Below are 24,204 nucleotides of genomic sequence, written 5' to 3' on the forward strand. Positions count from 1 at the left end.
TATTATTATTATTATTATTAATAATAATAATAATAATAATAATAATAATAATAATAATATATTTATTTATTTATTTATTTATTTATTTATTTATTTAATTAATTAATTAATTAATTAATTAATTAATTAATTAATATCCCGCCTATCTAGTTGCGGTGGACTACTCTAGGCGGCCTAGATACATACATACATACATACATACATACATACATACATACATACATACATACATACATACATACATACATACATACATACATACATACATACATACATACATACATACGGTATTTTTCCATTTACAAGATGACCCAAAATACAAGACAACCCCCCCTTTTCTAACTCCCAAATTTAAAAAATTGCACGCTCACGCCCCTTTGATCCTCCCGCCCTTTCCCGGCTGCGTTTCCCGCTTCCTAACTCCTGCGGAGTTTAGGAAATGGGTAATGCAGCCATGAAAGAGCAACACGCTCGTGCCCCTTTCATCCTCCCGCCCTTTCACAGCTGATTTACTCTGTAACTATCTAAGCAAGATAGAAAAGAAATACTACAAATATTTGGGTACAAATACCCAGGTACAGGCCATGGCACTTCCTGTATCATACGTCAAAACTATATTTTATACGCTTTAAAATAGATATATTCTGTTCCTGAAAAACTTGCCATTAGGATTTTCTATCAGTTTAATAAATCCCATTTTGTCCTTGTTATGGATTGTGACTCTTACCAGTTGGATGCTTTTCTGTTCCTGTGCTTTAACACCCCTCTCTGCCCTTCCTGGCGCCCTTCAACTAGAGTGAGCTACAGTGTAGAAATTACCAACATGTCTCTTAACTTTTTGACTCAAATGAATGAGCTGGTTCTCTGCCAGTGAATTATCAAGTGAATTACTTTGCTCCCTCTACTGCTATTTGAATCCTCCATATTTTGCTTCAGTGTACAGTTCAGTACAACTGAACATCACATCCCTAATAAAATATCGACACCAAAAATGTGGGCGAAAGTTGCTTTTTAACTCAGTCTGAGCTTTTCCTGACAATAGCACTTAAGTAATTTAATCAAGAATTATATTGCCCTTTCTGCCAAAACACATCTGGGCCATGATCCAGTAAGTATATTGCTGTACTGGGGCTAAGTATGGTTCCAGTTTCATGCCTCCTTTTTTAGTTTTGAAGTTGTAGCTCTATAATTTTCTTCCATTGTTATAGTTATTTGTTCTGGCAGGTAGACATTAAGAATGGCACAATGACAACCATCTTGCATTTTGGCCCAAAATATGTACATTTTGAGGGAACATTTCTATTCCAAAGAAGGAGTTATTAATCAGCATAATGACTAAGCACAGTCCTATTGCATAATTGTATTATCCTAGTGTGTATTCCCAGGTCCTTTTAGCACAACTCACAGGTTCATCGCAACAGCCCCAAGAAAGGATACAGTTGGTATTTCCTGCCTTTCCTTCCTGTACCACCCTGTAATGAATCACACATTAAGGGTGGTACTGGGGAACCCAAAAGCTCTTTGCACTATACATCCTGACTGTAATCCTTTTATATATTAAAAAAAACACCCTAATGCATGAACTCCCATATAATTATTGGGGTTAAAAAGGACCCAAGGCAGCAAATGAATTATAATATGACTCACCCAAGTAGGGAAAGAGCAGTACCTGCTGTCAAGGTGCCCTTAGGAAGAAGCAAATGTAAGGGCTTCAGAATCTGCCCTTCTCCTTGCAGTTCTTGATCTCTAAGCCAAACTAGCCTTCAAACAGAGTACCTCTGATATACGGATTCTTCTTCTAAAATTGCCCTTCAAGTAGATGACTTCTTTGCCATAAAGCAAGCCATGTGGCCGACCTAGTTCGAAGACTAGGAGGGATGACAAGCATGGAGTCTGGGAGAAAGCCAGAAGAACAAGAGAGAGTGGAAATGGCACATACTTGAGGCTGGGAAGCAGGAGATTGGACAGGAGGCCTTGAAATTACTGTACCACCTAGAATCTGCGGTGGCTGGTCTCATTTAACTTGGGCCAATGGAGGCCCAAGAAGGAGGGCAGCGAGCTTGAGTTGTGATGTGAGGCGGTGGTGGAGAGAACTGATCATTTTGCCTCTCATCAGAATGGATGATTTTGCCAACAGAGTAAGGATAGAGGATCAGGGGGAAAGGTTTAGAGCTGAAGTTAACAGGGAGGACTTTGCAAGAAGCCAGAAAGCAGTAGAAAGTTATCCAAAAATACTTGCTTTGCTTTTTTTAAGTGCTCAGATTTTGATCTAAACACAGAGAGGACATCCAGGGATTGAAAAGCTTTCTTCTGATTCTGAGAAGTCTTCAAAATTGTGGATGTCTGAATCGAACCCTCAGTCTTCCTGCTAATATACTTGCCCTGTCATATCTATTTGACAGATGTTCTTAATTCTTCCTATGTAAGAAAGTTATTTTACACAAGTTTTAGAATCACTCATTTTTTTAAAAAAAAATATTTACAGCCAAGCTCCAGAGTGGCAGCAATTTACTTACAGGTTTTGGGTTCTTCAGATTTCTTGTATAAACTTCCCTTATGCTTTATGAGCCACATACGATTAACACCAAATCAATTAATTATGTTGATTACCGCATTTTTCCATGTATAAGATGATACTTTTGTCTAAAATCTTTAGACTAAAAATTGAGGGTTGTCTTATACACGGAAGTAAGCTGAGGAGAGAACAAAAACAAGTGGAGGGGGGAAGGGATCAAAGCGATCATGCTGCACTTTGATCGCTGCTCTCCCCCTCTGTTTGCTAAGCCCCATGGGGCTTAGGAAGTGGCGGGGAAAGCAGCAATCAAATTTTCTTGTCTTATACATCGGGGTGTCTTATACAAAGAAAAATACGATATGTGTCATCAGGTCAGGCACTCCAGGCACTCCAACCGATTGAGTTATAACAGCTACTTAATTCCCCCCCAGCCTTTAATTTCATGTATGCTAAATACCCAGTGTGATGTAGTTGATAGAATGATAGACTTGGACTCAGGAGGTTTGGCTTCAAATCCCTGCTCAGCCATGGTAACTCACTGGGGGTGTAGAAGTGGTAAAGCCACTCCTTAAATATCTCAATTTCTTTGAAAGTTTTGCTGCGGTTGCTGTAAGTTGTTTCCAATGTGATGGTACATAACAACAAATGCTAAATACATACAATTAAATGTTAAAAATATGGGGGGGGGGAGAGTTGCACTGGTCCGGTTTCTCTGATCACCAAGTTACCTTCCACTTTTACACTCTCTCATGATCAAAATCTCTCAAGAAAGGCCAGGATAATCTAGGAAAATTAAGAATTTATAATAATATTTTTTTCTCATTTGAGATTTTACTTTTGCACAGTGACATCTTGTGGGCTGTGGAGGAATCTTTCCTAACACTGGGGACTAAATAGGCAAGAGGAGTCTAACAGACTTCCAAATCAGATAGTAAGACTGCAGTTCTTTACATAAGGAATGGCAATATTGTGTCCTCCAGATGTGGGGTCCAACATATGGTAGGCTACAGGATCTCCCCATCTGTCCACATATGTCTAGAATAAAATTCCATTGAATTCAAGGCAGTTTACTTCTGCGTAGACAATAACTGTTCTGCAAGTCCATGATTCATTGTCACAGAATACACAGGTATGTGTCTTAGACAGGGGGACTGGTTGAGGCTTGCTCTTCAGCATGTGTCCAAATCTGGATTTATTATCCGTGCAATACATGATATTGTCAGGAGGATGTTATAATAATTCTGTGAGAAAGGGGAAGCGTGGTCCGGAAGGAAACACAAGTCTCAAGAGACTTTCTTATCCTGCAGGTTTACATTCCAGTTTTCTCCGCCTCTTCTTTCTCTCTCAATCCCCACCTCCCTTTCTCGCTCCCTGACCCTTCCCCTTTTTTGGCCCACATTTTCTACAGGACTCAACTTGAAACATGGCTCTAGAGAGCCAAGTTCCAAGAAAACAGTACAATACTCCTACAGCTGCAGCAAGACCAAGGAAATAATAGAGTCATGAGCATTTAAATGAAATCCACAAAAACAGATGATAGGTAAACACATAATTAACCTCCACTATTAGGGTTCTGATCTTCCAAAAATGCTGTGACAAAACTATATTATATTCCTGCTCTGCACAGGCAATTTCATTAATAATTGGACTAATTCTATTTAAATATATATTTATATTACCCAAATCACTGTATCTTCTGAAAGACTGAAGGGAAGTTAGATAATGTGTAGTTTAATAAACAATATCTAGCATTCAATGGCTGAAATACAGTAGTAAGTCAAAACTAGAATAGACCCACTGGGTGAGGGAGGATCGGATGTGTCAACTTGTATATAATTTCTATTGATTTGATGGGTCTACTCTAGTTGTGATTTAAGAGTGAATTTAAGACAGAATTGTTAATACTTTCTTATTCCTTCTGACATGAAAATAATCAAAAGTTAAAGAAGGACTTCTGTTTCTTTTCTCATAATGAAGTTCTATCGATTGTGATGGGGACTTCTGACTAGGCTTATTCGTGTGGAAGCTTCCTGAAATCTACATCCACGTACATGTGGAAAGAAACAGTGGGATGAATTTGACTAGACCGACCAACCAAACAAGCCACCCACCCCACAATATGCAGCTGGCTGGGAAAAAGTACTCTGAGGGCTCCAGGTGCCTTTCTGTGATGTTTGGATGTTGGAGCAAGCATTGCCTGCACATGCTTCCTACCTGCTTGGCCCATACATTTAAAAACAAACACATATTGCAGAAATATTAAGCATCTAGTTCTCTGTGTCTTTGCAAGGAAAATGATCCTTCGAAGCAGCCTTGGCACTTCCTACTGCCTCAGGAGAGGGGGAAGCATGAAACAAAATTATAAGATTGCCTGTAGCCTAACAAACAAACGTGTTTTTTCCCCACTTATTTCCCTACAGCCACATAAAATGTCCTCAGCTTGGCTCTTCCCTGCTGACATACTGACAAATAGCCGGTGTCACTAATAGACTTCTGAATCCATCTGGAAAAGAAACAGTATCTCAAACCTTTTTGCTAGTTCAAAACAGTAAAGCAAAAAAAAAAAAAAAAAAAAAAGTATTTGTATGCAATTTATACCTTTTTAATTAATTTGTATCAGCTAAAATGTTGGGGAGGCAAGTTTCCCATACATGTGTTTAAATTCAACAGTCAAGTAGAAAGTGATAAAGCTTAGTTGAACTTTACCTCATGAGTGACTTAAATATAAATGTCCATTAAAAACTACATATGACTTGGAACAATAACTTCAGAATCTGTGGTATGCACTATAGTTTGGGAAAACACAGGATGTAGTTTTCTCAAGCTGAAGTCCCCAGGATTTGTTCAACTGTAACTGTGCATGTTCAGTACAGTCTATGTGATTAGTGGAGGTACATGTCAGGCTTAAAACTTGAGTGTCCAAGGTTTATATTCCCACTTAACTAAGAAGATAATTAAGCTGACTGAGACAAGGTGCTGTCTTCAGTAAACCTACCTCACACAAGATTTTAAGATCAAACAGGTCAAACTTCACATAGCATGCTAAGTTCTTTGAAGGAAGTGTGAGAAATAAACTGTATACCAATAGTTAGTTACTCTAGAGAATGAGAAAGATAGAGAAAATAAAATAATCACTTCCAGTGATGTTTTTTAAGGAATTTTAAATTCAACCATATTTGAGGCCCCTTCACAGATTGCTTCCTTGTCGTGGCAAAGGGGCTTGAGTGATCTGGATGTGGTCAAACAGGAGATGACAAGAATAAACATTGACATCCTGGGCGTCAATGAACTAAAATGGACAGGAGTGGGCAAATTAAATTCAGATGATGATCATATCTCCTATTGTGGCCAAGAATCCCATAGAAGAAAGAGGATGACTATGAGTAGCCCTCATAGTCAACAAAAGAGTGGGCAAAGCTGTACTGGGATACAATCTCAAAAATGATACAATGATTTCAAAATGAATCCAAGGCAGACTTTTCAACATCACAGTAATCCAAGTTTATGCACCAACCACTGATGCTGAAGAGGCTAAAAGTGCATATGGAGAAGCTCTATACAGTCAGCAAAAACAAGCCCTCCAGCTGATTGTGGCTCTGATCAACAGCTTCTTATAGCAAAACTCAAGCTTAAACTGAAGAAAGTAGCCCACTGGGCTAGTCAGGTATAATAGACCAAATCCCTTATGAATACACAATGGAAATGAAGATTTAAGGAACTAGATTTGGTGGACAGAGTGCCTGAAGAACTATGGATGGAGGCTTGTAACATTGTATAGGAGGCAGCAACAAAAAACATTCTAAAGAAAAGGAAATGCAAAAAAGCAAAGTGGCTATCCAACGAGGCCTTACAAATAGCAGAGAAGAGAAGGGAAACAAACTGCAAGGGAGATAGGGAAAGTTACAGAAAATGAAATGCAGACTTCTTAAATGAACAGCGCAAAGAAATAGAGGAAAATAATAGAAAGGAAAAACCAGAGAACTGTTCAAGAAAACTGGAGCTAGCAAAAGAACATTTTGCGCAAAGACGGACATGATAAAGGACTTGCCCGCAAGTTTGGAAAACTCAGCATTAGCCAGAGGATTGGAAAAGATCAGTCTGCATCCCAATCCCAAAGAAAGGCAGTGCCAAAAAATGCTCCAACTACTGTACAATTGCAGTCATTTCACATGCTAGCAAGGTTATGCTCAAAATCCTATAAGGTAGGCTTTAGCAGTATGTGGACTGAAAACTCCCAGAAGTACAAACTGGATTTCAAAGGGGCAGAGGAACTAGAGAACAGATTGCTAACATGCACTGGATTATGGAGAAAGCCAGAGAGTTCCAGAAAAACATCTACTTCTTCTTCATTGACTATGCAAAAATGGATTGGTTCAAAATTGGGAAAGAAGTATGACATGGCTGTATATTGTCTCCCTGCTTATTTAACTTATATGCGGAATACATCATATGAAAGGTTGGACTGAAGGAATCCCAAAGTGGAATTAAGATTGCCAGAAGAAATACAGTATCAACAACCTCAGATATGCAGATGGTACTACTCTGATGATACTACTCATGAGAAGAGAAGATTCCCTGGAAAAGACCCTGATATTGGGAAAATGTGAGGGCAAGAGGAGAAGGGGACGACAGAGGACGAGATGGCTGGACAGTGTCATCGAAGCGACCAACATGAATTTGACCTAACTCCGGTAGGCAGTGGAAGACAGGAGGGCCTGGTGTGCTCTGGTCCATGGGGTCACGAAGAGTCGGACACGACTTAATGTTTAAACAACAACATATTTGTGGGGGGAGGGAGAGGAGAAAACCTGAGAAGTCTAGATGGACCGGGGGCAGAACTGCATGACTGGCCCTGACAACAGTGACCCATGATAAGTTCATCTCTCCCTCCACACTGCCAAGTACTGCTTACCCTTTTGCCGCTAGCACCCATGTTTTCCTAATCCTTCTCCTCATAATTGCTGCTGGCTTGGGGAAATGTGTATCATTATATTAACCAGTGATGGGGGTGAGCTGATTTGTTGCAGTTATGGTGCCTGTCCTATGATCCTTATAAAATGGAATCCTATGCTGGGAAGCATGCCAATTTTTTTTCATGCATTCCAGACGTGAGTGCTGGTAAATGAAAGTCATTCTGGACCATACCTTTTTTTTTTTTTACAGGAACACTAGTGTGTAAACACAAGTATATCCTTTCCCAAAAAATGTGAAGTTCACGTAACATTACAGCTAATAATAAGATAATGTTGAATCCTACTTATACAGTAGAGATCCTTTCCAGGATTTCCTAGGTATAAAGAACTCAGAAGTGGATTCCCATTCCCTTGCTCTAGAGGTGCTCTGGGGCTGTACAGCTTGCTCAAGGCTACACAGACTGACTCCTCCTGGGAGTCACAGCACAGAAAAGAACTCCCATCCCTTGGCTTTGCAGCCCGGTAAACCAGTTTCCTGAGCTACTAGTCTATGTAAAAAAATATTTAGTATTTCATACAGTCTGAAAATGGTAGGTTGATTCCCAGGGCTACATCTCATCAAAGAAACAACTCTCTCCCACAACCATTAGGGATTTCACAAGAGCAACCGTGCTGCCCATTTTGGTGTGAAATGGTGCAGTCTAAATAGGGTTACTTTAGGTTAGAAAGAGGACTGATATGCCATTTGGCATAATCCTTGAGACCAAATGGCATATCGACCTCAAGCAACCCTCCAGCGTCTTCCAATGTCAAGTGTCAATTGAACATATCCCCTTTCAACTGATCAGCTGAAATGGGGGGAAAGGACAAGAGATATTTCACAAAGAAAGGGATTGGCATCATAACGTTCCCTTGCTCCTGATTCTCTCTCTCTCTCTCTCTCTCTCTCTCTCTCTCTCTCTCTCTGTGTGTGTGTGTGTGTGTGTGTGTGTGTGTGAGTGCTCATGCACCAAGCAAGGCAATGCACAAACTGGGAAAAGGGTCCCTTTGGGGGAAGAAAGGTGGGAAAGAAAGAAAGGAAGAAAGGAAGAAAGGAAGAAAGGAAGAAAGAAAGAAAGAAAGAAAGAAAGAAAGAAAGAAAGAAAGAAAGAAAGAAAGAAAGAAAGAAAGAAAGAAAGAAAGAAAGAAACTGGGTATATGGCTCTGACAACCAGCAGAGGAAGGTCCTGAGAAGAGGCATCGAATTGCTTGAGATCTCACTAAACCATCTAATCAGAAGTGAAATTATTACTTTTCCCTGTGCTAGACCATCATTGATACACTAAATCATGGATTAAGTGTTTTTTTTAAAAAAAATCTTTGTCTTGTGTTTTGTGCCAAATGAGAAGCTGCCTTCACAAAGGCAAATGATTTTTTTAAAAAATATATTTTTAAAAAACATTTTTTAAAAATTATCTAAGTTAATTCAGTGCAATACCTAGCAGAGTAAAGAATAATGATTTCACTTCCCTTACTCCTCATCAGAGGAGCAGGGGAAGTGTTGCTTGCTTATTAAACCACTTCATGATACCAGAAAATGACAGCGGAAAGAGCCTTGGCAGCTTTGACAGCTGCAAGGTTTGATTTTAGTTCATTCCCACTGAACACATGTCCTGGGAATAGACTAAACCTGAGCACATGAACCTATACCAAAAAAATAGAAGCCCCTGGCAGGGGGCAAATTGGTCCACTCTAGCACTTTTTTCTGATGACCATTCTACCTTGTGTGGTCATCAGAAAAGACAGCAAACCAATCTGCCCCTGCAATGCACTAAACATCAGGTCAAATGCCTGGCTGAATGAATCCTATATCTTTAGTTTTAGTTTCTGGTTTGCAAAGGCAGAGAGGCTTTGGGCTTTGGTCACTGTAGAACTGACTGGCAAATGCCACTTAAAAAAAAATCTTATTGATGCATTTTTAAAATTTTACTTATGTGTTTTTGAGTTGATTTGCTTTGATTAGCATGTTGCATTTCATCTGTTCTGTATGGTTGTTTGCTGCTTTGAAAACCGTTTGTTGTGAAAATATATTCAATAACTAAAATTTATAGCAAGACCTATACAACTTGCATATATAGGTAGACCATTCTTTGAAGATCCTGATTGCTCATTTTGAAGATACTAATTTATAACAATTGACTGACCATAATTATTTTGTCTACTACAATTACCATGTTTCCCCAAAAATAAGACAGGGTCTTATATTAATTTTTGCTCCAAAAATGCATTAGGGCTTATTTTGGGGGGATGTTTTATTTTTTCATGTACAACAATCTAAACCCCTTGACAATTTGTCCAGTCATGTCTGACTCTAGGCGGTGATGCTCATCTCCGTTTCCAACCCATAGAGCTATCATTTTGTCCTCAGACAATCCTCCGTGGTCACATGGTCTGCATGACTAGACACGGAACGCTGTTTACCTTCCCACCGAGGTGGTACCTATTTATCTACTCACATTTTTGCATTTTGGATGCTTTTGAACCGCTAGGTTGGCAGGAGCTGGGACAAGTGACAGGGGTTCACTCTGTCACGTGGATTCAATCTTATGACTGCAGGTCTTCTGACCTCACAGCACAGAGGCTTCAGCGGTTTAACCCGCAGCGGCACCATGTCCCTCCGTACAACAGTCTACATTTATTCAAATACAGTCATGTCATCTTCTTCTGGTTGCTGCACAATGGTGGAGGGCAGGGTTTCACTTAACTGGGGCTTATTTTTGGGGTAGGGCTTATATTACGAGTATCCTGAACAATCATACTAGGGCTTATTTTCAGGTTAGGTGTTATTTCTGGGGAAACAGGGTATTGTATGAAATTCAATTAATCTTAATTCAGCATATGTAAATATTTGTTTTCCGAAGTTGAGAACTTGTTGAGAACGTCTTGAAGAATAAAACAGCATGGTCTTACGAGATTTAACATAATTGGAAAACATTAAATTATCTACAACTCAGGTTACGTTTCACAGTAATGAACAATAAGGATGCACTATGCTGAATTACATGTGTGTTACACATTCATAAAAGAGATATGTGAGAACTATCATACATGCCATTATCCTTAAGGTTCAATACAGATCAGAAGATAAACAGAGGATTTCCCCTCTCTAGGGATGCTCAGACAACCCTATTCCATTGTTCAAATTGTGTTAAAAATCCTGGGGCTCTTCTAATGAAAATAGAGCCTGTCTCCTGTTCCTCAGCTTCCCCTGTAATGACCAATTGTAAGTGAGAACCTGTCTGATTCTTATGGTGTGGTTACACATCAAAATACTCCTGGGTTTGCATTGCATTTAACAAACTTGATATCAGTTAAAAAACTTCCATTTACAAGCATACAGCTAAACACTTTGGGGGGGGGGCTGGGAATGTCTTTCGTTTGGAAAGCAAGTTTTTTTAAGCATTCACTAGGGCCTTGTTTATTTTAACTCAATTATGAATGCAATTTATTTTGAATAGTTTTTGCATGTGAGTGCACCTATGTCAGAATAAATTGTTTCTATGGGGTTTGTCAAGTATTGGATCCTGAGTTTCAGGCTGCAGGGTAACCTTGCAGTCTGATCTTAAAAAAAAAAATCTGTAGCACTGATCTAGCACTAAACCAGTCTGAGTTTTTTAAAAGGGTGCGATGATGTACCAGCAGCTAGAGCATTTCTCCCTAGCTACAACAGCACAGGGTTTTATTTTAGTTGTTTGGTGCAGATATTTCACTCTAGGAATGCATAGCTTCAGGAAAGCAAAACTCAGGAACCTGGAATCCCACAGGGCAAATTTAAAAATAATTTGAAAAGCCTGTGTAGTCCACTTGACCAATATACCACACACCTTATATCTGGATTAAAAGTTATCCCAAGAGGATGTACATACCCACCCAAAAACTATGTGACAAGCCAACTTTAAAAACCTCAATCGAGCTCCAGTGTAATCATGCCCCTAGTTTGCCTAGGAAGACTGCAGAGTCCTCTGTTCTGCATTGGAATTTTGCTATTGATCTACAAGGGTTCCCCTTCAGCAGACAAACTGATGCCAAAAGTTAGAAATTTTGAAATCCACTGCTCCAGTTTGGCAGTGGTTAGCAAGACAGAATCTACAGGGCTCAAACCACAATACAAATGGATGACCAAATACTGTATTAATAAAAGGCACCAACAACGAAGAAATATATATGTCTTTTTTTTTTTTACAAACCCTGTAGTTTTATAATATTTTATGGGTCTAGGAATAAAACATTGGCTATCGTGAGTGCACTTTTTTCAGTGGTCAGTCACAAAATATCACAACACTGCCATTTGATTTATTTGTTTGTTTGTTTGTTTGTTTTGCAACATATTGATTGATTGATTGATTGATTGATTGATTGATTGATTGATTGATTGATTGATTGATTGATTGATTTGATTTGATTTGTATCCCGCCCATCTGGTCTGGTCGACCACTCTAAAAACTATCACACATATTTTGTCCCCCGCAGGGTGTAACTAAAAGGAACAGAAGTTTACATGCAATGTAAGGTTATGGTATAATGCCCAGTACACAACTGAACTTGGTCATCTTCTGACTGCTTCAGATGCTGGCAATTAGGTGAGCAAAGATGGGCAACCCAACTAGCTATAGCAGTGGTCCCCAACCTTGGGCCTCCAGATGTTCTTGGACTTCAACTCCCAGAAATCCTGGCTAGGTGAGGTGGTGGTGAAGGCTTCTGGGAGTTGTAGTCCAGGAACATCTGGAGGCCCAAGGTTGGGGACCACTGAGCTATCGGAACGAATTGTTTATATAGAGGAGTCAGGCCAGAATCAGTAACTCTTGAATATTTAAACAGAATCCTACTAGCTAGCCCTTTGTGTCACCAGACTCAGTTTGAGCAGGTACCTTCCATGGTGGTTCCTGATCACCAGCAAGGATTGTGCTGGAGCACAGCTGAATTTAGCTCCACACCTCCCTCTTCTAGTGAACTGTGCGTGGTGGTGGTGCATATAATGTTACATGATCCACTTGTAGCCGTCAACATGTTGTTACTGTATGACAATTCCCACCATCCCTCACTATTGGACATGATGGCTATGGCTGATGGGAGCTGTACTCAAACAACATACAGAGGATTATATGTTCCCCATTCCTGGTGTACAGGATCCACTTACTGCTGCTAGAATCCCTGGTCAAAGGCGCTGTCCTTCTTAACCTAAACTCATATATCCACAGAAATGTTGCCATGGGAACAACCCATTCCCTGTCTTGAATGCACAGCCATAACAACCCCCAAGTGTTTCATCACATCTGATGTTACTTGAGCTCCTCTTACCCAGCTTCCACACAGAGGGCAAGGGCAGCAATTTACTTCATGATCTCATTCACAACAGTATTCAATCCAATAAGAACACACTTCAGTCATTGGAGAAAGCAATGTAAAAATTATTTGAAATATAGTCATGCCTTTTGTCTTTTATCACTTCTCTGTAAATCATTCATCGCATTTATTAAAATTATCTTAATTATCATAGGTGATAAGAATCTGGCCGAGGTTGTCATTTTAATAGCTCTCATCTACATAGTCTTTAGATTATCTGATTATGAGCATTAAGCCATGGCACTTGCTACCTCCTAGCATTATTTGCTTTTCCATATTTCACTGGTATGCTTCCCTCCCCCATTCTTGATCTGCCACTCCCTTCGGGGGAGGGGAACTACATGCAGAGGTGGTACTGAATTTGTAGCAACATAGACTTCCCCAGCACAAGTTCAGGCAGATGTGGAAGCCACACCCTGGCAAAAAGACTCAAAGCATCACAATGAGGTCTCAGCATCACTCATCTCATCAAGTCAGGGCAAAGAACTGGAAATGAAGCCCATTTGACTGTTTCAACTTGCTTTGCTGTAAGCAACTAAGTTCAGGAAGCAGCAAAGCCAGGGAAAGAGAAAGAAAGCTGTACAAAATTATATCCAGATACAGCCCATGTTCATGGCGAGGATTTCAATGTAAACTGAAGGCTTTGCAGTCTTAAAATCTGCAGGTTCAACTTCCAGAATCCCTATAATAGTGGATCAGAGATGATACAAATTTGACCCATAAGGTTCTCTTGATAAATTCTGGTGGTGAATCTTCTCCACAAGCACAAATATTTCCCATTTGAGTATTTCATATTGAACATTATATTTGAATAACTGACATTCATTTCCATTTGATACACAAAGACTGGGAACCCCGGATTTGACATTATTTGTCAGCTGGAGTTCAAGAAGGATCAGTATTGGCTAGTAACTGACAAATAACACGATATAGGTAAGAATTTGATTCCAGTACATTTTGCTTACATTTGTAAACTTCTCCATATTGGGAATGGAAAGAATTTGAGATTTTTAAATTTTCAATCTGGGAAAAACAAAAAATGTCCATCCAGGCCCCAGAACTTTGATTGCTTAAATCTTCAAAGCCTAGGTTTGAATAATCTCTCTGTTTTCAACCATGTTGATGTTGAAACTGCTTCTTCCTTTTCTCTTTCCTTCTTAAAAGAGGGTCCTCCATTAGAACATCTGCTTTTCTGGCAGGGAGCATATGGTTCTCTCAAGGGGAGTAGCAGTACTATTTGAATATGACTATTGTAAATTGGGAGAATTTCATTTCATTTGGTTTCAGAATAATTTATCTCGATTTCCAAATGTCTTCATAATTAGGAGTGGAAGACTCTGTGGCTTAAAACATTTAAAAAAACCAGCAAAATGTGAAATCGATAGAATTTTTACGATTTCTCCTTGGGCAATCATGGACACTCTGGCATGTAGCAAGTTAATATTTAGTTATCTTTCACAAGCTGGCATTGAGTAGTTGTCAGTATTTGATGGTATACGTCAGTCAATATGCAATAAATATCAACCTTTGATAGGATCAGACATGCAGCTATCAGCATTTGATACTATCAGACAACTGACATTCTCTAGGAGTCAATAACTGACAAGATGTGATACATGACTTGGAGCAGCATTTAGTATGTAACTTTTCTTCATAAGAATAAAGATGACTATCTGCTAATGAGATCAGTGCATCTCCCGAGCTTCTCACAAAATTTATCAGAACAATCTGATTTTTCTCATTCGTGATTTTCCTACAGATCCTTAATCCTCAGATTCAAAAGGCTTCAAAGCCAAATGCCCTGTTTCAAGTAACCATGACTGTGTTTAATGTTTGGGTTAATTAGCTTTAATTTCTGCCTTTCCCTGTCAAAAAAGTTCACATGCTACTAAAAACTTTCTGCCAACTATAAAGAAACAAAGTGTCATAATTTAAATAAACACCTAATATCTCATCTTAACCACCAAACATAAATGCAATTGGTTCCTTGAGTTTGGCAAACTTTGAATTTAAATAATTGTACAGTAGCCACTGAAAAGAACTTTCTGGCCTCTACCTAATCTTCCTATTTGAACTTGAAACCCAGAAGCAGTCATTTCCAAACTTGGATTCCAAGATGTTGTTGGACTACAACTCCCAGAAATCCTGGTCAGCACAGCAAGTGGTAAAGACTTCTGGGGGTTTTAATCCAGGAACACCTGTGGACCCAAGGTTGGGAACCACTGCCCAGAAGAGACCTAGTCTTGGGGATATGGATGGAAAACTGGGAAAAACAATGGCCTCCATAGGGCTGAAGTAAAATATACAGCTCAAGATTCCTCTTTCAAAGATACTGCTCTTAAGCCATACACCCTTGCCAATTTGGCCAAACGTCTGTCTGGTTCCCATTGTCTCCCTCTGAACTGCAAGCAGTAGTCCCACCAAATACTGTTCTTAAATGATTCTGCATATATCTGATTCCTGGAGTGCTTTTTTGTCCACTCGTATTATGGTTGGACTGCTTTCAAAGCTGGTGGAGAAAGAGCTAACTTCCTTCCCTTGGTGGTCCGCAGAGAACTCCAGTGGTTCCCCATACTTTCTTCCCAGATATGGGAAATGTTGTGGAGTCGTGGGGTTTGTTTTGTTTTGTTGGATTACAGCTTCCAGGATGTCATACGAAGCATTCACAATATCTTTTGTGGAATTCTGGGAGCTGTAGTCCAAAAACTAGATGTTACCAATCTCTGTCTCATCCCAGCTAAAACATAGAGGTGGAGGATAGGGGGGACCCAGTTTTATCCAGGCCTCTCCTTACACAACCCTTCCCCAATCATTTTTTAATGGAAAGGAAAAAAAGACAAGGGCTTGGTGATTGAAGAAGTCAAGTGGCAGTCCTTAAGAAGGATATGTAGGCTCTAATTGGTGGTCTCCCAATAGATGACCTCTGTCTCAGTCTTTCAGGAACTATCCATTTATTTTGCTTCAAATGATAACATCTTTGCAGAGGAAAAAAATTATCTGGCCACAGGAAGGAACTCAGAGACAGTTTTAGATAACATTTAAATAATCCATTCACTGTGTTTAACCATTTCAACCTTAAAAAAATTTTTTTTTTGTTTGACAATGTTCATGATGCTGTTATGTCACTCTGACATGCACTGCAAGTCAGTACTAGGTCTTATTTCAGCAGTGACCTATTGCATGACCAAACAATTTGTTGAAACACCTAACAGACACCACATCAGTACTTTACTTTAAAGGAATGCTGTGGGTTGGAATGACATTCCTGGACAAACAATGTAGAGCCGGAACCAAGAGGCAGAGAGGGCCCTGGCATGTACTGTTGCCAGTTTATTTAGCCTGACTCATGCTTTGAGAGGAGGAATGTTAATGAGTCAAGATTTCAGTGATCCAAACTGGTATTGATGTGGAGATTAAGAAAATAACAGCCTGAAGGGGAAGGAAAGAAGTTAAAAAGGAGAGAGGGAGGGAGGGAGGGAAGAGAACACACTTAGAATGGTAGTCTCCATGACAATTTGTATTATGGCCTAAGCCTTCAAAAGGAGCAGAATTGTTTTCTCATGCTTATCTTTGTGGCGAAGATTCTATAATAATAAGTATGTTGCAACAGCATGGAATTTCTGCATGTCTTCTGTCTCAAGCCAACAGCTCAAGTTAATTATTTCCCATTGTATATCTTAGTTCACTTGAGAGTCAGGATATAGGTTGGGTAGTAGCTGAAAGAATTTGTAGGCTGCTATCACAGCCGGTAAAAAGAGGTCGGGACATCTTAACATCTATAAAAATTAATACATCTGTGAAGAACTTGTGACCAGTCATATCAAGTGCAGGATGATGGCGACATAGGGCAGCCTAGCAAACCTATTTTTCAATCATGCTCTCCTTAACTAATGTTAAGGTACATGGTGATTTCTGCTGGCCAACAGAAGACCATTGCATAAATTATTTCAGTTCAAACATGTCTAGACAGGACAGGTCTTTTCCTATAACACAAATGACCCAACAACAATTTCCTGTTCTGTATCTCTTGGGATGTGACTTTAAACGACACCCCTTGGCTAATCATCTGAAGATAACTAAGTGGAAAAGATATACCAAGGAGAAGTATATGGGGTTTGATTCTGAGCAGCTGTCAAGCACATCATATTGGATGTAATGATTCTCCCTCCCCAAACCACAGAAACAAACAAAACTGACCCTTAACTGCATGGCCTGCTCATGCCACCAGTTCTTGAAATTTGAGGTGGAAATCCCTATTTTTTACCTAGCACTCTCAACTTGATAAATACAATATTTGTACAATAGCACAATCACATTTGAGAACTTAGCACCAACTCAACCCCTCTGCTTGTTGCATGACTGTGAGGCCCTGCCCTCAAGAAAAGGGAGGAGAATTTAATGCCACCTTGAAGAAAAATGAGAACATTTATGTTTTCAAATAAAAACGAAGTGAAGAAGGCCAGGAAGTGTTGCCACTAATTTCACTAAAATTCATCAGTAGATTCACATTTAGATTTTGGTGCACTTTAGCTTTTAGCACCCAGTGGCAAAGCCCTGGTTCCTCCATTCTAGTTATGGCCCCAGCATTCAGCCATGAATCACTGAATGAGAAAGTACTAGAATGTAATGCTCCTTTTCAATTTGGTAGCAAAGGATCTTTTTATATAAACTAGAGATATCGAGGATTTAAGAATGAGTCCTTCTCCCAACACCAACCTGTGTTGCCAGTCCCCATCCCATTTTTAAAGCCTAGATTTGCTGGATCAAGGAGGAACTGATAGATAGAACTGTGAAAAAGTTGAACATTCTGGAGTCAGATTTTTCTGAGTTTTCTTACAGAAAAAAATCCCATAAAGACCTCAATCCTTTTTCTGAAAAGCTTCCAAGAATACTTGGCAGAGCTGAGGTAGATGAAAAGAAACTCAGGGTGAAAGATCACACCCCCACTTCCTATGGGAACAAGCTACTTGCTGTGCCCACCTAAGATGATGTAGGGGTGATGGTGTTACACAGTGGAAAAATATTTGAATGCCAGAGAATAGCAGAATAGCTAGGCACAAAACATGGAAAGGCCTTTTGTGAAGCAGTGGAAAGACTAACTATACAATACAAATCTATTCACGAAGACATTTTATGTATTATGGGTATGTAGTTGAAGCTTCAGGTGAAGCTGTGTTTTCCTATTAGTTGATCAAGATGGCACTTTGGCAGGATCTGGACCTATGCCAGGATTGTGCCTTTACAAAAGTTTTACACACTGAACAAACAAATCAATTAATTCCTTTTCTTGAAGAGGTGGCACTGAGTCATTCTCCTGGTATTGGCATATACTTATTCTACATTTAGGTTTTGCTTCCAAGGGACTAAATGAATCCAGATGTACATATGTACAGCTGTACTGTTGTGGGGTGGGAATGCATAAATGAAATGTAGAATAATGGTGAGAGGATGTTCATGAACTGCGATGTTTTGTTCATAAAAAAAAATAACTTTGGTTAATGCTGATTGAAAGTCAAGGAGTTCCACTGTTGACAATCATGGTCCTGGTGACACCTCATCTTTTCAGTATTACTTATGTAGATAATGGGATGATGTAAGAATCTTTCCAGCTGCCAAAAATAATATTAAGTCTGTGGATGTGGCAAAATTGGAATAGATACTCTGTAATGACAAATACTGTAACAAAAATAGCAAACATGCAAGCTAGCTGATTTGAGTTTGCATGGTTATCCCATTTAATTGCAGACATTTTTCTACCCAAAGATGTCTCTCCTTGCCATGATTTTTATCTATTAATTCTGAGCCTGCAAGTCCCTGGGACTTCCATACCAGGTGGCAATCTGCCGTTTCCCCTTTGTGCACATGTGCACAAAGCACAGGACTCCTGAATTTCAAGGATATCTGTTCCATTACTATGTAGTGTGGTAGCTTCCAGTCCTAAGATTCTGTAACAGAGATATCTCCTTCAAATCCACACTTTGCAGTATTGACACAGATCAGAAGAACTCAAAATAATACAGCTCACCTGCTTCTATATAGACTGATTCAATTGCTGAGATCAGCGGAGGAGAACCTGTTGAGGATGCTATGTCCTTCAGAATGCCCATAACTGGATACTGACTTATGGCAATCCTTGTTCCATATAAACTATTCAGAAATGGTTTACCATTCCCTTCTTCTGCTGGCATTCTAGGAGCTAACCCAAGGTGGCAAAGACAGGCTTTTCTCCCGAGACATATAGTGGGGAATTGAACTCCAAACCCCTGGCTTCACAGCCATGTATTCCAATTCACTGCAATATCTAGCCATTTATGGTGGCACTCACCTTCCAAATATTTCCTCCTGATATTCAGGAAACCTGAAGGATGACATATGTTCAATGCCTCGGAACCATCTAAACTTATCGTCAGTATAGCACAGTACAATGGACCAAATGCTGGAGGCGAGCAGTAGAGAATGTCTGTCATCCTCCTCACCCAACATCAGGGTTTCCAGACGTCATCTGGCTGTCTGCCTTTGACATTAGGATGCAGGGCTTCAATCCGATTCAACCAAGCACTTCCCAGGCTTAGTGAAGTTACTATTTTCGACTACAAATCCGTGAATCCACCACATATCATGGCCATTGGCAGATGTGTAAAGACTTTCCTGTTGCGATAACTATAAATGTTTTCCTGATTATTCATAGTTCTGAAATGTTAGAAGCATTTTCCTTGATCTTCAAACTGTTACCCTTGTTATTGGTCATGGAAAAATAGTGAAAAGAAGAAAGGAGTACAACATGAGGAACCCCATATCCATGGGATTTGTGTTTGTGGCTCCAGTTACCTATGGTTTATTGCTCTGCATACAACACACAAAGGAACAGATTTAATGGCCTTTGTCCAGACTCCTTATCTGCTGTATATGGGGTTCATTAATATTTCCTGTTTCAAAAAATGCATAGCAGAATAATGAACAGATCCCCTAAAGATATAGGGGTCTTACTGTATTTCAGAGAAAAAATAATCCAAAAACCAGCATTCCCAAAGACACCTTCCTGATCTCTTTATGCACTGAAGACTTAAAAGTGAACAACCTGGGATTTACAAATAACAAAGCAGGTCTACGGACATTTTTAAAGCATATATTACAACTGCAGAACATCTATGCAGGCAAGGCACACCCCTATCTGCTTCTCCTTTGTGCAGTCTGTTGATTTCCTTAGGACCTGGAGGCAATACTACTACTCAGTCTGAAACAGTAGTGCAGGGATGTTATCTGAGGGTCAAAGAAATCTTTCAATTTTTCATTACACCCTCTTTGATTCCCTAATAGCATGTGGATTAAGGAACCCTCCCAGCGGGAATCCGCTGCAGAATGGCCATGGCTGACTAGCAATCTTTTACAGACAGCTGTATCAAGGCTGTGAGGTGGAGAGCTTTTGTTTTTGTTTTCCCTGAGAACAACAATTTTCAGAAGAATCTATTAAGAGATGCCATATCTCTTTCACCGTAATATTTCTTTATGACTAGAGATTTCCTTCTTTCTGTGAGGTGGTGGTGTTGGCGGCGTGGGGGGTGGGGTCTGGCTTTTCTTTAAAATGATTTTTTTCAGCTCAGGGATTCCCTGCAAGAGGTTGCCGCTGACATCATCAGGAAATTCTTTCCTTTAACTTACACCATCTGTGCATAGGAGGGCACTCGTAGATAGCAAGGAAAGGCTGGCAAATACAGAAGGAGGGGCACTGCGAGGATTTTCCAGGGAAACACTATAGCAGATGGCCGGATCTTCTGATAAATTCTGGTGCATCTGCAGGATGGCTGGTGGGAGGGATATTTTTGGAAATCTCTGCTCATTGCTCACCCAGTCCTGTCCAGTATTTTTCTTTTTCCTCTCTCCTAATTCCTCTTGGCATAAGAGGTATGGTGTGTGTGTTTGTGTGTGTATGTGTGCGTGTGCTTCCTCCACCTCTGCAGTAAATCCCCCATCACCTTGCAATGTTTTTTTAGAATCCTCTATTGATGTGCTTTTCACATCCCTGTACCTACGTAGCTAAAATACATCCTCTCCCTCAAAAAAAAAAAAAAAATAGGACATTATTAAATATTATAGCAAGTGTTGTCAAGGAAACAAGAAGGGTACAGCATTGCTGTCTTTGTAACCCGAAAAATTAACTTTGCTTTCATTCAAATAAGGTGCACGTCACTGAAATAACAGATACTGAATTTTTCCAGACACATTACAGTATGCAATTCAATCAGAATATACAGCATAACTTAAGATTTCTATTAAATTGGAAATGCTTTCAGTTATCATATGAAACTTTACTGTTCCTTCCAGAAATAGAATTCAAAACACGCAAGTGAAAATTATTATTGCTATAATTGTTAAAACTAATTGTCCTACACAGCATTTTTAGGATTTAGTGAAAAGCCACTGAATAATGGCATAAACAGCAAAAACACACAGCTGTAGTGTTACGGAGATGGTGATGGAGCTTATCATGCGCACATACAAACATACAAGTCAAAAGTGTGTGTGTTTATGTGAGGACTGGACATATGCCAAATTTTATATTCCCTCAAGATACTGCTGCTGTTCTTATACCAGTAGAATGTTAAACTGAAAGAAGCAGCACAATTTGTAACTCGCTTGCTGAAGTGAGTGGAAAGCAAAAGCAATTTGTATTCCCACTTCTTCCTAGTCCAGTAGGTTCCTTGCTAATCTAATTAGAATTCAAATCATATTAGTGTTCCAGAGACTGGATTTAGGCAGACTTTTGTACCTGAGAAATCAGACTTGCAAACAAGGCCTATCTTATCTCCTTCAAAATAATTCACAAAAGAAAGAAAGCAAATTTGCAAACTATGGAAATTCAGATCAAGTTCTATGACAAACAACTTTCAGCTGTTGAAAAATTCTCTCTTCTAATGATAATTGATCCACAACAGATACTTCAACCCTGTCTTATAATTCTACTAATGGAACTGGGAGCAGGACAGAGTCCATTCTCACCTCTTAAAGTCCAAAACCACTTTCTCAACTTCATCTCGCCCTCCCAACACATTTTTCAAATGAGGGCTTGAATTTGTCTCCAACCGGAACTGAGGTCTAAGCCGAAGAAAAATTTTCAGGGTATAATATTTGTATAATGATGATGATGATAACAATAATACGTTTATTATATATTACATATTCAGATACATGTCAACTGACTTACACACAATACAAAGCACACAGAAAGTTTTTAAGAAGCAATGACAATTAATCAAGTATCTTCCAATAAATGGGCTGTTCTTCTTATCACAGCAAGAAAAAAGTTAGGAACTTGAACAGTAAATTAAGGATTCCAATCTGAGAAACAGTGCATAACCAACCACATACCAGGGTAGCTTTGGAATTTTTTCAATAAGAGACAAATTAAATAATTCCTGTTTTCCCCCCATAGAATTTATAGTACAGAAGGAAATGAGACAAAAATTCAGGATAATATTTGTATTTCATGAAAATCAACAGAAATCTATCCTTCATGATCCAATGACTGCACATTTCTCCCATCTCTCGCTCTCTCTTGACATAGAGGTAGGTTGTATCTTGGCTTCCACATTGAGGAGACTTGCAGGTAAACATGCACTTTGCAGCTGAATGGCTAAAAGCACTGAGCTCTCTTTCCTCTACTCCAATATTCCTTCAGTAATTACATCCCTAACTAGCCCTAAGCAAGCCACTATGTTCTCAGCTTCCTCCTTATCTATACAGTATTATAACATTAATATTATCTTATTCGGTGATTCGAATGATTCTACACACACGCTCAGGCAACTATTTTTAATACTCTAAAATAATGCTAACTTTTTCCTAGCGCTTCTGTGTCCAAGAGACCCTACAAATCCCCTATTCTCCCTGAAACCAGCAACACTGATTCTGAAAATCTCTTTTATGTCTATCCTATCATTTTCTTATGAAAAGGCACACCTCTCTGCTAGTAGTTGACTGAGAAGAACTCTATTGTCACTGAATGCCTGTAAACTGCAAGGTGGTTAAACTCTCAACAGCAAGCTGATTTGGTTCACTAAAGTTGTTGTAATCATACCATGACGATGTCACAGTAATTCACAGGCATCCATACCTGCTCTACATATTCACCATGATGTACATATAGCGTTGCCACCTTTATTTACCAGCCCTGTTTCTATGCTTTTTATAACAGCTATAGTGATGTGCAGAAAGAAAACAAATAAAACTTTCTCTGCTATGTAGAAAAAATGATGGAGAAAGTTCTAGTGACTGCCCACCATAAAGAAAAACAGGGGTTAGAAATATTCCCTAGTACAAATATCCATGCTGGGAAAATTAGTGGGTGTCAGGCTGTCATTAGAAGTAGATCTATAATGCTGGTAGAAAGGTTGCACTACATTGTATTTGATAAGAGACGTAAACCTATATAATCTATCTACCTGTGTGTTTGTGTTTAGTCGTTTAGTCGTGTCCGACTCTTCGTGACCCCATGGACCAGAGCACGCCAGGCCCTCCTGTCTTCTACTGCCTCCCGGAGTTGTGTCAGGTTCATGTTGGTTGCTTCGCAGACACTGTCCAGCCATCTCATCCTCGGTCGTCCCCTTCTCCTCTTGCCATTACACTTTCCCAACATCAGGGTCTTTTCCAGGGAGTCTTTTCTTCTCATTAGATGGCCAAAGTACTGGAGCCTCAGCTTCAGGATCTGTCCTTCCAGTGAGCACTCAGGGTTGATTTCCTTTAGAACTGATAGGTTTGTTCTCCTTGCAGTCCAGGGGATTCTCAAGAGCCTCCTCCAGCACCACAATTCAAAGGCATCAATTCTTCGGCGGTCTGCTTTCTTTATGGTCCAGCTCTCACTTCCATACATCACGACAGGAAAAACCATAGCTTTGACTATTCGGACTTTTGTTGGCAAGGTGATGTCTCTGCTTTTCAAGATGCTGTCCAGATTTGTCATCGCTTTCCTCCCAAGAAGAAGGCGCCTTTTAATTTCAGGGCTGCTGTCTCCATCTGCAGTGATCATGGAGCCCAGGAAGATAAAATTTGACACTGCCTCCATATCTTCCCCTTCTATTTCCCAGGAGGTGATGGGACCAGTGGCCATGATCTTAGTTTTTTTGATGTTGAGTTTCAGACCGTTTTTTGCACTCTCCTCTTTCACTCTCATTACAAGGTTCTTTAATTCCTCCTCACTTTCTGCCATCAGAGTGGTATCATCTGCATATCGGAGGTTGTTGATATTTCTTCCGGCAATCTTAATTCCGGCTTGGGTTTCTTCCAGTCCAGCCTTCCGCATGATGTATTCTGCATATAAGTTAAATAAGCTGGGGGACAATATACAGCCTTGCCGTACTCCTTTCCCAATTTTGAACCACTCAGTTGTTCCATGACCAG

The 24,204-nt window shown here is 39.6% G+C and overlaps 1 protein-coding gene and 1 long non-coding RNA gene across 10 annotated transcripts in view; both read right to left on the reverse strand.

Annotated features, from left to right (window-relative positions):
• Nucleotides 1–24,204, reverse strand: part of NRG1 (neuregulin 1) — a 746,295-nt gene that overhangs the window by 381,704 nt on the left and 340,387 nt on the right. The gene's annotated exons all lie outside the window — the stretch shown is intronic.
• LOC144586513 (uncharacterized) overlaps nt 697–24,204 on the reverse strand; it is a 37,967-nt gene continuing 14,459 nt past the window's right edge. Inside the window, exon 2 of the long non-coding RNA XR_013541378.1 lies at nt 697–23,249. This is a non-coding gene — a long non-coding RNA (uncharacterized LOC144586513). The remainder of the gene's footprint in view (nt 23,250–24,204) is intronic.

This window comes from Pogona vitticeps, chromosome 2 (assembly GCF_051106095.1).
Source record: "Pogona vitticeps strain Pit_001003342236 chromosome 2, PviZW2.1, whole genome shotgun sequence".
Classification (NCBI taxonomy): Eukaryota; Metazoa; Chordata; class Lepidosauria; order Squamata; family Agamidae; genus Pogona; species Pogona vitticeps.